This window comes from Panthera uncia, chromosome B4, assembly GCF_023721935.1.
Source record: "Panthera uncia isolate 11264 chromosome B4, Puncia_PCG_1.0, whole genome shotgun sequence".
Lineage (NCBI taxonomy): Eukaryota > Metazoa > Chordata > Mammalia > Carnivora > Felidae > Panthera > Panthera uncia.
The window spans coordinates 49,375,977-49,389,771 of NC_064809.1; the positions used below are offsets into that span (position 1 = coordinate 49,375,977).

Genomic DNA, 13,795 nt, shown 5'->3' on the forward strand with positions numbered 1-13,795 from the left:
GAAATTCAAATCTCCTAAATTGTGTTCATAAAAATGTTGGCCTAAGAGGTCTAAAAAAAAAAAAAAAAAAAAAAAAAAGGCAGAAAAGTCTTTTGTTTTCTTTCTGTCTTGCTAAAGTTATAAAACATCACTTAAAGCCCCAATCTTGGTTTTCCATATTTTTTTTAACTTCTAGTACTTTATTTATACCAAACTGGAATTTATTTTATTTTAACTTTCCTGGATTTAAGGAACCTAACTTATCGATAATATTTAAATATAACCTTTTTAGGTTATCACGTTTTCAACTGATATTATTACTATGTTTGACACTTTCCCACGACCTAGTGATGAACACACTTTTTTAATTACATTTTATCCTTGAACACCACATTAAACTGTGCCAGTCTAGTTATAGTACAGTACTGTACTGTAAATGTATTTCTCTTCCTTATGATGTTCTTAATAATGTTATTTTCTCTAGCATACTTTATTGTAAAAATACACTATATGATTCATATAGCATATAAAATGCACATTAATTAACAGTTTATGTTATCAGTAAGGCTCTGGTCCATAGTAGGCCAACAGTAGTTAAGTTTTGGGGTATTTTCTTTCTTTTTTAAATTTATTCTCAGGTTACCTAATATACAGTGTAGTCTTGGCTTCAGGAATAGATTCCAGTGATTCATCATTATGTATAACACCTGGTGCTCATTCCAACAAGTGCCCTCCTTAATGTCCATTACCCATTCCTCCCCACACATCCCCACATCAACCCTCAGTTTGTTCTCTGTGTTTAAGAGTCTCATGTTTTGCCTCCCTCTCTGTTTTTGTCTTATTTTTCCTTTTTTTTTTTTTTTTCAAATGACTTAGATTTAATCATCGGAAGCAAACTAAGTGGAAAGCTTACAATAGAGAGGAATTACGTGTCAGCGCCTTTTGCGAACCGAGCTGGGACAGAAAGGGGCCGGGGCCGCTCCTCAACCTGATCCCCTCCAAACAAAGACATCCTGGCAGTGTCCCTGGCAGTCTGGCTCAGGGAAGAGGGAGCCTGTGCTGGCTCTGTGCGTTGAGGCCGCCTTGCCCACCACTCACTCCTGGCCGCCATCGGGGGCCCCGCCCTGCCCTGCCGGCTCTGGTCGTCACCCTTCTTCTTGTGCCCGGAGACGATGTCATCAATCCGCAGTAGCAGAACTGCCGTCTCCACTGCCGTCTTGTAGGTCTGCAGCTTGACAGCCAGGGGCTCCCAGATGCCCAGCTCCCTCATGTCCACCAGAGTGCCGGTCTCCCCGTTCACACCCCAGGTCTCACAGCCCTCCTGGGTGTGCTTGGCCCAAAGGGAGGTAAGCAGACGAATGGTGCTGGCCCCACAGTTCTGGATGAGGGTACAAGGAATGACCTCTAGGGCCTGGGCCACAGCCCTGTACGCCCACTACTCCACACTGGTCATGGCCTTGGACTTTTCTGTCAAAGCCTGGGCCACGGCCATCTCAGAGGCCCCGCCCCTGGGGACCAGTCCAACCAGGAGGACGTTGCCGGCACACCTGCATGGCGTCCTGGAGGTTGCGCTCCACTTCCGAGAGAAGTGATTTTCTGTGATTATCTGTTAAGTTTCTCAAATTCCACATACGAGTGAAATCATGTGGTATCTGTCTTTCTCTGACTGACTTATTTCTCTTAACATAATACTCTCCAGTTCCATCCATGTTGTTGCAAATGGCAAGATTTCATTCTTTTTTATCACCAAGTAGTATTCCGTTGTGTGTGTGTGTGTGTGTGTGTGTGTGTGTGTACACACACACCATATCTTCTTAATCCATTCATCACTTGATGGACATGTGGGCTCTTTCCATAATTTCGCTGTTGTTGAAAGAGCTGCTATAAACGTTGGGGTACATGTGCCCCTTAGAATCAGGACTCCTATATTCTTTGGATAAATTCCTAGTAGCACTATTGCTGGGTCATAGGGTAATTCTATTTTTGATTTTTTTGAGAAACCTCCACACTGTTTTCCAGAATGACTACACCAGTTTGCATTCCCACCAACAGTGCAAGAGGGTTCCCCTTTCTCCACATCCTTGCTAGCATCTGTTGTTCCCTGAGTAGTAAATTTTAGCCATCCTGACTGAACTGAGTTGATAGCTCAATGAGGGTTTGATTTGTATTTCCCTGATGATGAGCAGTGTCAACCATCTTCATGTGTCTGTTAGCCATCTGAATGTCTTTTTGGAAAAGTGTCTATTCATGTCTTCTGCCCATTTCGTAACTGGATTATTGGTTTTTTGGGTGTTGAATTTGCTAAGTTCTTTATAGATTTTTGATACTAACCCTTTATCTGATATGTCATTTGCAAATATTTTCTCCAATTCCGTTGGTTGTGTTTTAGTTTTGCTGATTGTTTCCTTTGCTGTGCAGAAGATTTTTTTTATCTTGATGAGGAACCAATAGTTCATTTTTGCTTTTATCTCCCTGGCCTTTGGAGACTTGTCAAGTAAGAAGTTGCTATGGCCGAGATCAAAGAGGTTGTTGCCTGTTTTCTACCATAGTATTTTGATGGTTTCCTGTTTCGCATTTAGGTCTTCCATCCATTTTGAATTTATTTTTTAGTATGGTGTAAGAAAGTGGTCCAGTTTCATTCTTCTGCATATTGCTGTCCATTTCTCCCAGCACTCTTTGCTAGAGAGACTTTTTTCAATTGGATATTCTTTCCTGCTTTGTCAAAGATAAGTTGGCCATATATTCGTGGGTCCATATCTGGGTTCTCTATTCTATTCCATTGGTCTATGTGTCTGATTTTGTGCCAGTACCATACTCTCTTGATGATGACAGCTTTGTAGTACAGGCTAAAGTCCAGGATTGTGATGCCTCCAGCTTTGGTTTTCTTTTTCAGGATTACTTTGGCTCCTCAGGGTCTTTTGTGGTTCCATACAAATTGTAGGATTGCTTGTTCTAACTCTGTAAAGAATGCTGCTCTTGTAATTGGGATTGCATTGAATGTGTAGATTGCTTTGGGTAGCATAAACATTTTAACAATATTTGTTCTTCCAATCCATGAGCATGGAACGTTTTTCCAATTCTTTATGTCTTCTTCAATTTCTTTCATAAGCTTTCTACAGTTTTCAGTGTAAAGATCTTTTACCTCTTTGGTTAGGTTTATTCCTAGGTATTTTATGGTTTTTCATGCAATTGTAAAAGGGACAGATTCCCTGCATTTTCCATGTAGAGTATCATGTCATCTGAGAAAAGTGAAATCTTGACTTCTTCTTTGCCAATTTGGATGCCATTCATATTATTTTGTTGTCTGAATGTTGAAGCTATGACTTCCAACACTATGTTAAACAACAGAGGTAAAAGTGAGATCCCTGTGGTGTTCCTGATCTCAGGGGGCAAGCTCTCGGTTTTCCTCACTGAGGACGTTACTAGCTGTGGGATTTTCGTATATGGCTTTTATGATATTAAAGTATGTTCCTTCTATCTCGACTTTCTTGAGGGTCTTCATTAAGAAAGGATGCTGTATTTTGTCAAATCCTTTTTCTGCATCTATTGGCAGGATCATATGGTTCTTATCCTTTCTTCTATTAATGTGATGTATCATATTGATTGGTTTGTGAATATTGAACCAGCCCTGCAGCACAGAAATGAATCCTACTTGGTCATAGTGAATAATTCTTTTAATATACTGTTGAATTTGATTTGCTAGTATCTTGTTGAGAATTTTTGCATCCATATTTGTCAGGGATATTGTCCCATAATTCTCCTTTCTAGTGAGGTCTCTGTCTGGTTTTGGAATCAAGGTAATGCTGGCTTCATAGAATGAGTCTGGAAGCTTTCCTTCCATTTATATTTTTTGGAACAGCTTGAGAAGAATAGGTATTAACTCTGCTTTAAATCTGGTAGAATTCCCCTGGGAATCTATCTAGCCCAGGACTCTTATTTTTTGGGAGATTTTTGATAACCAATTCAATTTCTTTGCTGGTTATGTGTCTGTTCAAATAGTCTATTCCTTCCCTTTTGAGTTTTTGGCAGTGTGTGTGTCTAGGAATTTTTCCATTTCTTCTAGATTGTCCAGTTTTCTGGCATATTATTTTTCATAGTATTCTGTAGTAATTTTCTGTATTTCTGTGGTGTTGGTTGTGGTCTCTCCTCTTTTATTCATGATTTTATCTATTTGAGTTCTCTCTCCTTTCTTTTTGATGTATCTGGCTATGGGGTTTATCAATCTTGTGTATTCTTTCAAAAAACCAGCTTTTAGATTCATTGATCTGGTCTATTGTGTTTTTTTATTTGATATTGTTTATTTCCACTGTAATCTTTATTCATCTTCCTTGGCTGGCTTTGGGCTTTCTTTGCTGCTGCCTTCCTAGCTCCTTTAGGTGTAAGGTTAGGTTGTGTATTTGGGACCTTTCTTGCTTCTTGAATTGTGATATATTTTCCTCTTAGGACTGCATCTGCTGCATCCCAAAGGGTTTTGACTATCAAGTTTTCATTTTCATTTGCTTCCATATATATGTATATGTATATGTATATGTATATGTATATGTATATATATATATATATTTTTTTTAATTTCTTCTTCAATTTTCTGGTTGACCCATTCATTTTTTAGTAGGATGATCTTTAACCCCATGTATTTGGGGGCTTTCAAAATTTTGTCCTGTAGTTGATTTCAAGTTTCATAATGATATAATCTGAAAATATGCATAGTATTATCTCAGTCCTTTTATACTATTGAGAGCTGTTTTGTGACCCAGTATGTGATCTATTTTGGACAATGTTCCATGTGTACTCTAGAAGAATGTGTATTCTACTGGTTTAGGAGGAAAGTTCTGAATACATCTGATAAGTCCATCTGGTCCAATGTGTCATTCAGAGCACTGTTTCCTCACTGATTTTCTACCTAGATGATCTGTCCATTGCTGTAAGTGGAGTCCCCTACAATCATGATATTATTATCTATACATTTGTTTACGTTTGTGATTAATTGATTTATATATTTGGGTTCTTTCACATTGGGAGCATAAACATTTATAATTGTTACCTCTTCTTGATAGATAAGAGTTATCTTGACAGATAGACCCCTTAATTATGATACAATGCCCTTCTTCATCTCTTGTTACACTGTTTGCTTTAAAATCTAGTTTGTCTGATATAAGAATGGCTACTCTGGGTTTCTTTTGACATCTAGTAGCATATAGGTGGCTTTCCACCCCTCACTTTCAATCTGCCGGTGTCCTCAGGTCTAAAATGAGACTCTTGTAGACAGCATATAGATAGATCTTGTTATTTTTATCCACTTTGATACCCTATGTCTTTTAATTGGGGCATTTAGTCCATTTACATTCAGAGAGATTTTTGAAAGATATAGATTTAGTGTCATTGTGTTATCTGTAGGTTTCATGCTTGTGGTAATGTCTCTGGGCCTTTGTAGTCTTTGCTGCTTTCCACTCACAGAGTTCCCCTTAGGATGTCCTGCAGGGATGGTTTAGTGGTCATGAACTCCTTTAGATTTTGTTTATCTTGGAAAGCCTTTATCTCTCTTTCTGTTCTGAAATGACAGTCTTGCTGGACAAAGGATTCTTGGTTGCATATTTTTCCTATTCAGCACATTGAATATTTCCTGCCACTCCCTTCTGGCCTGCCAAGTTTTAGTGGACTGGTATGCTACTACCCCCATGTATCTACCCTTGTAGGTTAAGGCCAATTTTTCCCTAGATGCTTTCAGAATTCTCTCTGTGTCTTTGTATTTTGCCAGTTTCACTATGACATGTCACAATCTTGACCTGTTTTTGTTTATTTTGACAGGAAATCTCTGTGTCTCTTGGACTTGGATGCCTATTTCCTTCCCCACATTAGGGAAATTCTCAGCTACAATTTGTTCAAGTAAACCTTCTCCCCTTTCTCTCACTCTTCTTCTGGAACTCCTATGATACAGATATTATTTAGTTTAATTGAATCACTTAACTCTTTAATTCTCCCCTTGTGGTCTAGTAACTTTCTTTCCCTCTCTTTTCAGCTTCATTTTCCATAATTTTATCCTCTATTTCACCTATTCTCTCCTCTGCTTCCTCTATCTTATTGTTACTGTGTCTAGTTTATTTTGCATCTCATTTGTAGCATTTCTTAATTCATCGTTACTATTTCTTAAGTCTTTGATCTTTGCAGTGATAGATTTTCTGCTGTTTTCTATGTTTTTTTTTAAGTCCAGCTATTAGTCTTTTGAATGTTATTCTAAGTTCTTGTTCAGATATATTGTTTACATCTGTCTTGAGGAATTCTCTGGCTTGTCATTTCTTCCTGGATTTTCTTTTGAGGAGAATTCTTCTGTTTCATCATTTTGGCTAGTTTTATGTCTTTTATGTGTTTTAATAGCTTGTTATGAGTCCTGCACCTGCAGGTACTACTATATTTAAAAGGCATCATACACTGTCCAGGGCCTGGAACTTCAGGAAGTGTTTTTTTGGAATGTGTTGTGTTCTCTCTGTTGCATTTTGGCTGCTCTATCTGATTGGTCAGTCCATTGCAAAGCTCCTCCTTGCTTGTTGTGGTGGATTGTTTAGACCTTCCACCAGGTGTGCTTTGATTTGTTCGTTACTCTGGAAAAAAGGAAAGGGGTGGTGAAAAGACCAAACAGAGAATCAAAAAACTGTAAGGCTTAATCCAGAGAAAGAAAGAGGGAGATATAGAAATCCAGAGGGAGATATAGAAAAGGTATAAAAAGAATAGAGTAAAATTGCCTGATTAAACAAACAAAACAGAGAAAAATTATATATCTGCTAAGAATTGACCAAAAATCAAATCAGAAACTATAAGACTGATTCCAAAGGAAAAAAAGGAAAGAATATAAAGAAAATGAAAAGAAAAGAAAAGAAAAGAAAAGAAAAGAAAAGAAAAGAAAAGAAAAGAAAAGAGAGAGGAGAGGAGAGAAGAGACAGACTAACAGACAAAACCACAAGACAGTTGTCTACTCATGCCTGGGACCAGTGGCTGTGCTAGTCTGGAGGAGAGGCCATCTGGTTTCGTCATTGCCAGTCTCTCTCCAGTAAATAAAACGTTGCCAGGCTCAGAGGGTTTGGTGAATGCAGGTCCCTGGGGGCCTGTGCTGTTCTCTGAAGCCCCACCAGTTGGTGATGGGGAGGAAAATGGTGACACCCCAATATCTCCTCCCTCTCCTCCCTCTCCTCCCAGACCCCATGGATGTCTCAAACCATGCCATTCAGGAAGCCCTCACAGAGTAGCAGGGACAGTTGGCTTGTCCTGCTCCACTGTCTCCCTCGCCTCTTAAGTGTTTGGTTGGGATTCAGCACCCGATGTCTTAAAGGGCTTTGCACTGCCTGGACGCTGTTCTGGGTTAGCACCACTTAGCCCTGCTGATATTGGGCCTTTGGCTGGCACCTGCAGTGTCTTTTGTTTTTGGGGGGGTGGGGCGGGGAAGGGCAATAAACCCTCTTGCCACAGCACTCGAGGAAAGAAAGTGTTCTCTTCCAAGGCACCTCTGAGATCGCTACCGTGCCCTGGGGCTAGCTTCTCTCCCCACAGGGCATGCACAAGGCTGGCTCTAGTCCCAAAAGACGCGTGCACTTTTGAAAACTCCAATCTTCAGCCTCTGAAGCTGCAAAATGGAAACTGGCACTCTCCCTATTTCTCATTACCTAGTCTGTGGTCCAGAGACGTTTTTCTCTTGTACTAACAATACCACAATTCCACAGCCTCTTTGTCTTTCCCTTTTGTCTTCTCACAGAAGGGGTTCCCTCTCCTCTGTGCCTCTGCCGTTTTATCTCCCCCAGTTCACGTACACACACTTTGGTCCCACCAAGCTGTCTCCCTCCACCTGTGGCGATTTTTCTGTTACTCCATAGCCTGATTTCTTGGGAGTTCCAAGTGATCTGACCTCAATACAGATGTGTTTGAGGAATGAGGAAAATCATGGTCCCCCTATTTATCCACCATCTTCAAAACATCCCTGGGATGGTTTTCTCAAAGTGCTAATCCTAGAAAGCAAGGAATGTCAAAGAAGCACTATAATATATTATATGAGCAGAATACAAAAATACACATACATTTATTTTAAAAGTTAAACACAACTGTTATGATCCTATGATTTTCAGCAATTTGAGCATAAAATGATACCTATTTCTATAATTATGTATCATGTATATATATTATATTAGGTATATTAACCTTAATTTCAACTGGAAGACAAATGTTGAGAATCAGGGAGCCAATAGGTTACAATAGATTGGGGCAATAATTCTTCTATCTCTAGTGCTTACTTTTTTAGTGATTATGTTGGTTATAGAATGTGGTTATGCTTTACTAATATTATTTTATTTAAGCCTCTAAAATAATTCTAGAAATCAGTACTAATATCTCACATTTATTGATTAGGATGACAAGTTAGGTAATACAGTCCTAGATCTCTTATGTAGGATGAGTACATATCACATCTAAGCTTTACCACTTTCCTCTGTAAAGCATGGCAAATACTTAAATTATCTGTAATTCCTCTCATATTTGGGGAAAGGATTAACTAATATATTGAAAGTACCTTAAAAAAGCAGGTGCATGTCAAACAGTATATAAGGATTTGCTTTTACTTCAATTACTTTGTGAGAAACAAAATTCTTATTGAGATATATAAAGTCTGGTTATAAAAGAAGCATCCATGTTCCACCAAAAAAATCAAGAAATATTTTGCCAAATGTTTTTTTTTTTCTCTACACTTATTTAAATGTTTTTTATCCTTTGATTTGTTAATGGGATGATTTTCTTTGATTGGTTTGTAAGATTAAGTGCATCTTGAATTCCTGAGATCCTGATATTCAGCCTAATTTAATAAAAATATAGTATTATTTTTTCCATTGCTATAGTCAGTTTGTTAGTGTCCATCTGTTACTCCGAGTAAATTATTTTTTCCTATTCTCTGGCTGATATGTGCATCTGTTTGTCATTGTTATCCTGCAGTTTCTCTGTGGTGTATCTGAGTGAGAAGTTTATTATTTTCTTCCTCCTTCTCATCCTTCTTCCCTCCCTCCCTCTCTCCCTCTCTATGTCTTTCACCTTGCTTGGGATTCAATGGAGTTCTTTAGTGTGTCAGTCAGTGTCTTTAATAAGCTCTGTAGGCCCATCACAGGAGTGAATTCGAGTTTACCTCTAATTCATCCTAAAATGAGAATCCTTTGGAGTCCCAGTTTAATGGAGGAAGTGTTTCCTATTCCTTTCCCTTGATGTTTTCAGACTTTTGTACCTCTGGTCATCATTCAGTTTAATATCTTAGTATGCGTTGCAAATGTTTTCAAGGCAAAAGAGGTTGCAGTGTTCTGCTTATTCTTCTAAGTTTCTATCTTTAACTAGAGGTTGGTTTAGTAATTTCTTACTATTTCTTACTATTAGAGATGACCCTAAATACTTTTGAGAATTCTTAAAATATTTCATCTACTATTGGTCATTTTTATTACCGGAACTCAGTGCTGCATCATTACCAGAAAAAGAAGCATTATTTAATCTAGTGTTCATCATTACTCAGCAATGTATCCTTAGAACATCTATTGTTCACCAAATATATATTACCTTCAACTGTTTTTTAAACAGCTATCATGTGCCAGACACTGTTTTGGATATGTGGGATATTTCAATGAACAGAAGAAACATACCTGTGCTCATGAGTTTACATTCTAACTTACCTTTGATATTTTAAAAAACTAAACTCTTTAAACTAATCTATCTAGGAAGGTAGATTAATCTTTGGGGAAACATGTTAACTATAAAGTGCTACTTTGAAAATTGCAAATGAAAAATAGATTTCCTACCTATTGTTATTTTTTTTTTACTTTCCACTTTGTGTGAATATTATTGGACAATCACATGAGAGCTCCAAGCTGCTCTCAATCATAGTATAAACTGGTTAATTTAGCTTGCAGAGTGATTTTTACTTTTAAGCTATTAAAAGAGCTTGATAAAGGGGTTTAGTTTTGCGGTCTTTTAAATTCTGATGTTTTCCTAAATTCAAGCTCTTCTGAACCTGCACAATATCTTTTTGTCCTGTCTCTTCCCTGGGGGTCTGCCAGGGTCTTTTGTATTGAGTTATAATAAATATTTTAATTATTTACTTCTTTTTGTTGTCTCTACATCTATTTATGCTTTTTTATTAGTCCTTTTTCTGTGTCTAGTTTGTGGTTTTTTTTTTTCTTTACTTGACAACAACATTTTAAAATTGGTATTTGTTGTTGCTATTTGACCAGTCCTGTGCTTTCTATTTGTCCTTGTTTCTTTTTCACTACAATTGATTTTTAACCACCCAAAGATAAACTGTGACTTCCAACTGCACTGTGGCTCTAGTTGTTGCAATTCCTTCTTCGAAATGGCTGAGTGAGCAGAAGATGACTCAAATCATGAGCAGGAAGCAAATGATTTCTTCCCTCATGAATCTTTGGCTCAGCATTTGACAAATTCTAGAGATGTTGAGGTATTTCCAATGGTCTCATTCTTCTACTTTCCCTAGATTGTTCCAGCATTTATGATCAATCAGAACTTCATTGAAAGTCTCATCTTTTTTTGCTGCTCATCAATATGATCAAACTGGAAAAATCTGATAATATGTTTTAGGGGATAGTTGAGTTGCCAAGGAGGAAGAAAAATATGACCGAAGATAATTTTATTTTCAGACTTAAAGATCATCAGAGGACATACCATTTACAACAAACATTTTAAAAGAATTATTTAATAGAGATTTGACCACTGTTTTTTACTGCCTAAAGTAATATAGTTCAGGAAAAATATAATTTAATCCAGCATCAGGAAGCCTCATACTTCTTCTAGAATGTTAAAGGAAATCTCAGTTTTACATGATTGTATATTTTTTTATGCAGCTAATTTTTACTATCAGATCTTAATTTGGTCATATATGGAATGAAAGGTTTAAAATAGATGTCTTCTATGATCCCTTAGAAGGATCTTTGCATATATATTTTAATATAGTAAAATTTACTGTCCTTTTCTTACAAATTCAGTCCTGTGAACTTTATTACATGTATAAGTTTATATACCCCCTCCTCATAATCAGGACGTAGAACAGTTTTAGCACCCCCAAAACTCTTCGTGCTACCTCTTAAAGATAGACCCTCTGCCACTCCCAGTTCGAGGAAATCACTAATCTCTCCATCCCTATATATTTGTCTTCTTGAAAATATCACATAAATTGAGTCATACAACATTTAACCATTTAAAGATTGGTTTCTCTCACTCAACATAATGACCTTGAAATTCAACTAAGTTGTGTGCATGCATAATATGGTCACTTTTTCTTTCTGAGTAGTATTCTGCTATCTGGATTTATGACAGTTTGTTTATTCACCCACTAAAGGGTATTTGGACTATTTAAGCTTGGGGCAATTATGAATGGAATTTTTTATAAGCACTTATGTGCAGGATTTAAAAAAAATAAAGTTTCATTTCTCTAGGGTAGATTGAGAGGAGAGAGATGCTGAGTCATACCGTATGTGTATATTTAATCTCATAAGAAACTGCCAAATCAATTTCTAGAGTGGCTGTATCATTTTGCATTTACACCAGTAATGTAGGAATGATAACATCACTTTGAATTCTCACCAGCATTTGGTACTGTCAGAATTTCTAAAATTATCTATTCTAATGGACATTTAGTAGTATCATATCATGGTTTATATTTTCATGATGGCTCTATATTTGTCATCTGTATATCCTTTTTAGTGAAATGTTGGCTCATGTCTTTTGCCTATTTTCTAATTGGATTATTTGCCTTTTCACAGTTAAGTTTTTTTAGAGTTCTCTTTATACTAAGGATATACATCGATTTTTAGACATGTGACTTGTAAATATTTTATTTCAGTTAATAGCTTTTTTTTATTAAGACTATTTTTATAGTAGTCTGAGGTTCACAGAATAATGGAGAGAAAGTTACAGAGATTTCCCATATACCGTCTGTCTCCAATGTGCATGGCTTTGCTCATCATCAGTATTCCCACCAGTGAGATACATTTGGTACAATTGATGAACCTACACTGACACATAATGATTACCTAAAGTGAATATTGTACATTAGGATTAACTCTTGGTGTTGTACATTCTGTGGGTTTGCACATATATGCAATGACATGTATCTATCATTTTGGTATCATACAAAGTATTTTCATTACCCTAAAAATCCTTTGTACTAGCCTACTTATCTGGATTGTATGGAAAGAGCATATTTAGTTATAATAAAGCACTAAATTATCCTCCAAAGTAACTGTCCCACTTGCATTTTCACTAACAATGAGGGAGAATTCCTTTTACTCCACATCCTTGCTAGCATTTAGTGTTGTCATGTCCCAAGTTTTGGCCATGACAATAGTTATGTTGTGGCATTTCATTGTTATTTTGTTTTCATTTGTATTTGCCTGATGAGACATGATGTAAAACATCTTTTCATATGCTTATTTGCTATCTACATATCTTATTTGGCCAGGGAGTCTGTAAAAACCTTTGGCCCATTTTTCATTGGGTTGTTTGCTTCATTATTGCTGAGCTTAAAGTGTACTTTGCATATTTTGAATAACAGTACTCTATCAGATGTGCCTTTGGCAAATGTTTTCTTTCAGTCTTTGATTTGTTTGCTAATTCTCTTGACATTGTCTTTCACAGAGCAGACTTTTTTTTAATTTTAAGTCCTATTTTCATTCAAAGATCATGCCTTTGATGTTGTGTTTAAAAAATCATCACCATACATGAGTCAACCAGATAGTCTCCTATGTTATCTTCTAGAAGCTTTATAGTTTTGCATTTTACATTTAAGTTTGTGATTCATTTTTCAGTTAATTTTTATGAAAAACGTATGATATGTGTTTGGAATAATGTTTTTGGCATTTGGATTTCTGATTATTCCAGCACCATTTGTTAAAATGTCTCTCTTTGCTCCATTGTATTGCCTTCGCTAGTTTGTCAAAGGTCAAGTGACTATATTTATATCAATCTATTTATGAGATCCCTATTCTACTTTACTGATCTATTTATTTATTCTTTTAGTTACTGTAGCTTCATAATAAGCCTTGAACCTGGGTACTGTCAGTAATCCAACTTTGTTCTCTTTCAATATTATGTTGGCTATTCTGAGTTTTTGTTTCTTGATGTAAACTTTAGAGTCAGTTTATTAATATCCATAAAATAACTTGTTAATATTTGGATTGGGATTGTATTGAATCTATATGGCAGGTTGGGGAGAACTGACATCTTGACAATACTGAGTTTTTCTATCTGGGAACATGGATTATCTCTCTCCATTTATTTAGTTCTTTTTCTTTAATTTTTAAAATATTTATTATTTATTTTTTTAAATATTTAATTTATTTATTTTTAATTTACATCCAAGTAGGTTAGCATATAGTGCAAAAATAATTTCAGAGTAGATTCCAGTGATTGATCCCCTATGTATAATACCCAGTGCTCATCCCAGCAAGTGTCTTCCTTAATGCCCCTTAACACTTGGCCTATCACCCCACCCAAAGCCCCTTCAGCCTCAGTTTTTCTCTGTATTCAAAAGTCTCTTTTGTTTTGTCCCCCTCCCTGTTTTTATATTGTTTTTGCTTCCCTTACCTTATATTCATTTGTTTTGTATCTTAAATTTCTCATATGAGTGAAGTCATATGATATTTGTCTTTCTCTGATTGACTTATTCACTTAGCATAATACCCTCTAGTTCCATCCACGTAGTTGCAAATGGCAAGGTATCATTCTTTTTGATTGCTGAGTAATACTCCATTATATATATATATATATATATATATATATATATATATATATA

General features: G+C 36.4%; 1 pseudogene; it reads right to left on the bottom strand.

Annotated features, from left to right (window-relative positions):
- Positions 1-998: 998 nt before the first annotated feature.
- On the bottom strand, positions 999-7,005 carry LOC125919812 (T-complex protein 1 subunit gamma-like; annotated as a pseudogene).
- Between the last annotated feature and the right edge of the window lie 6,790 nt (positions 7,006-13,795).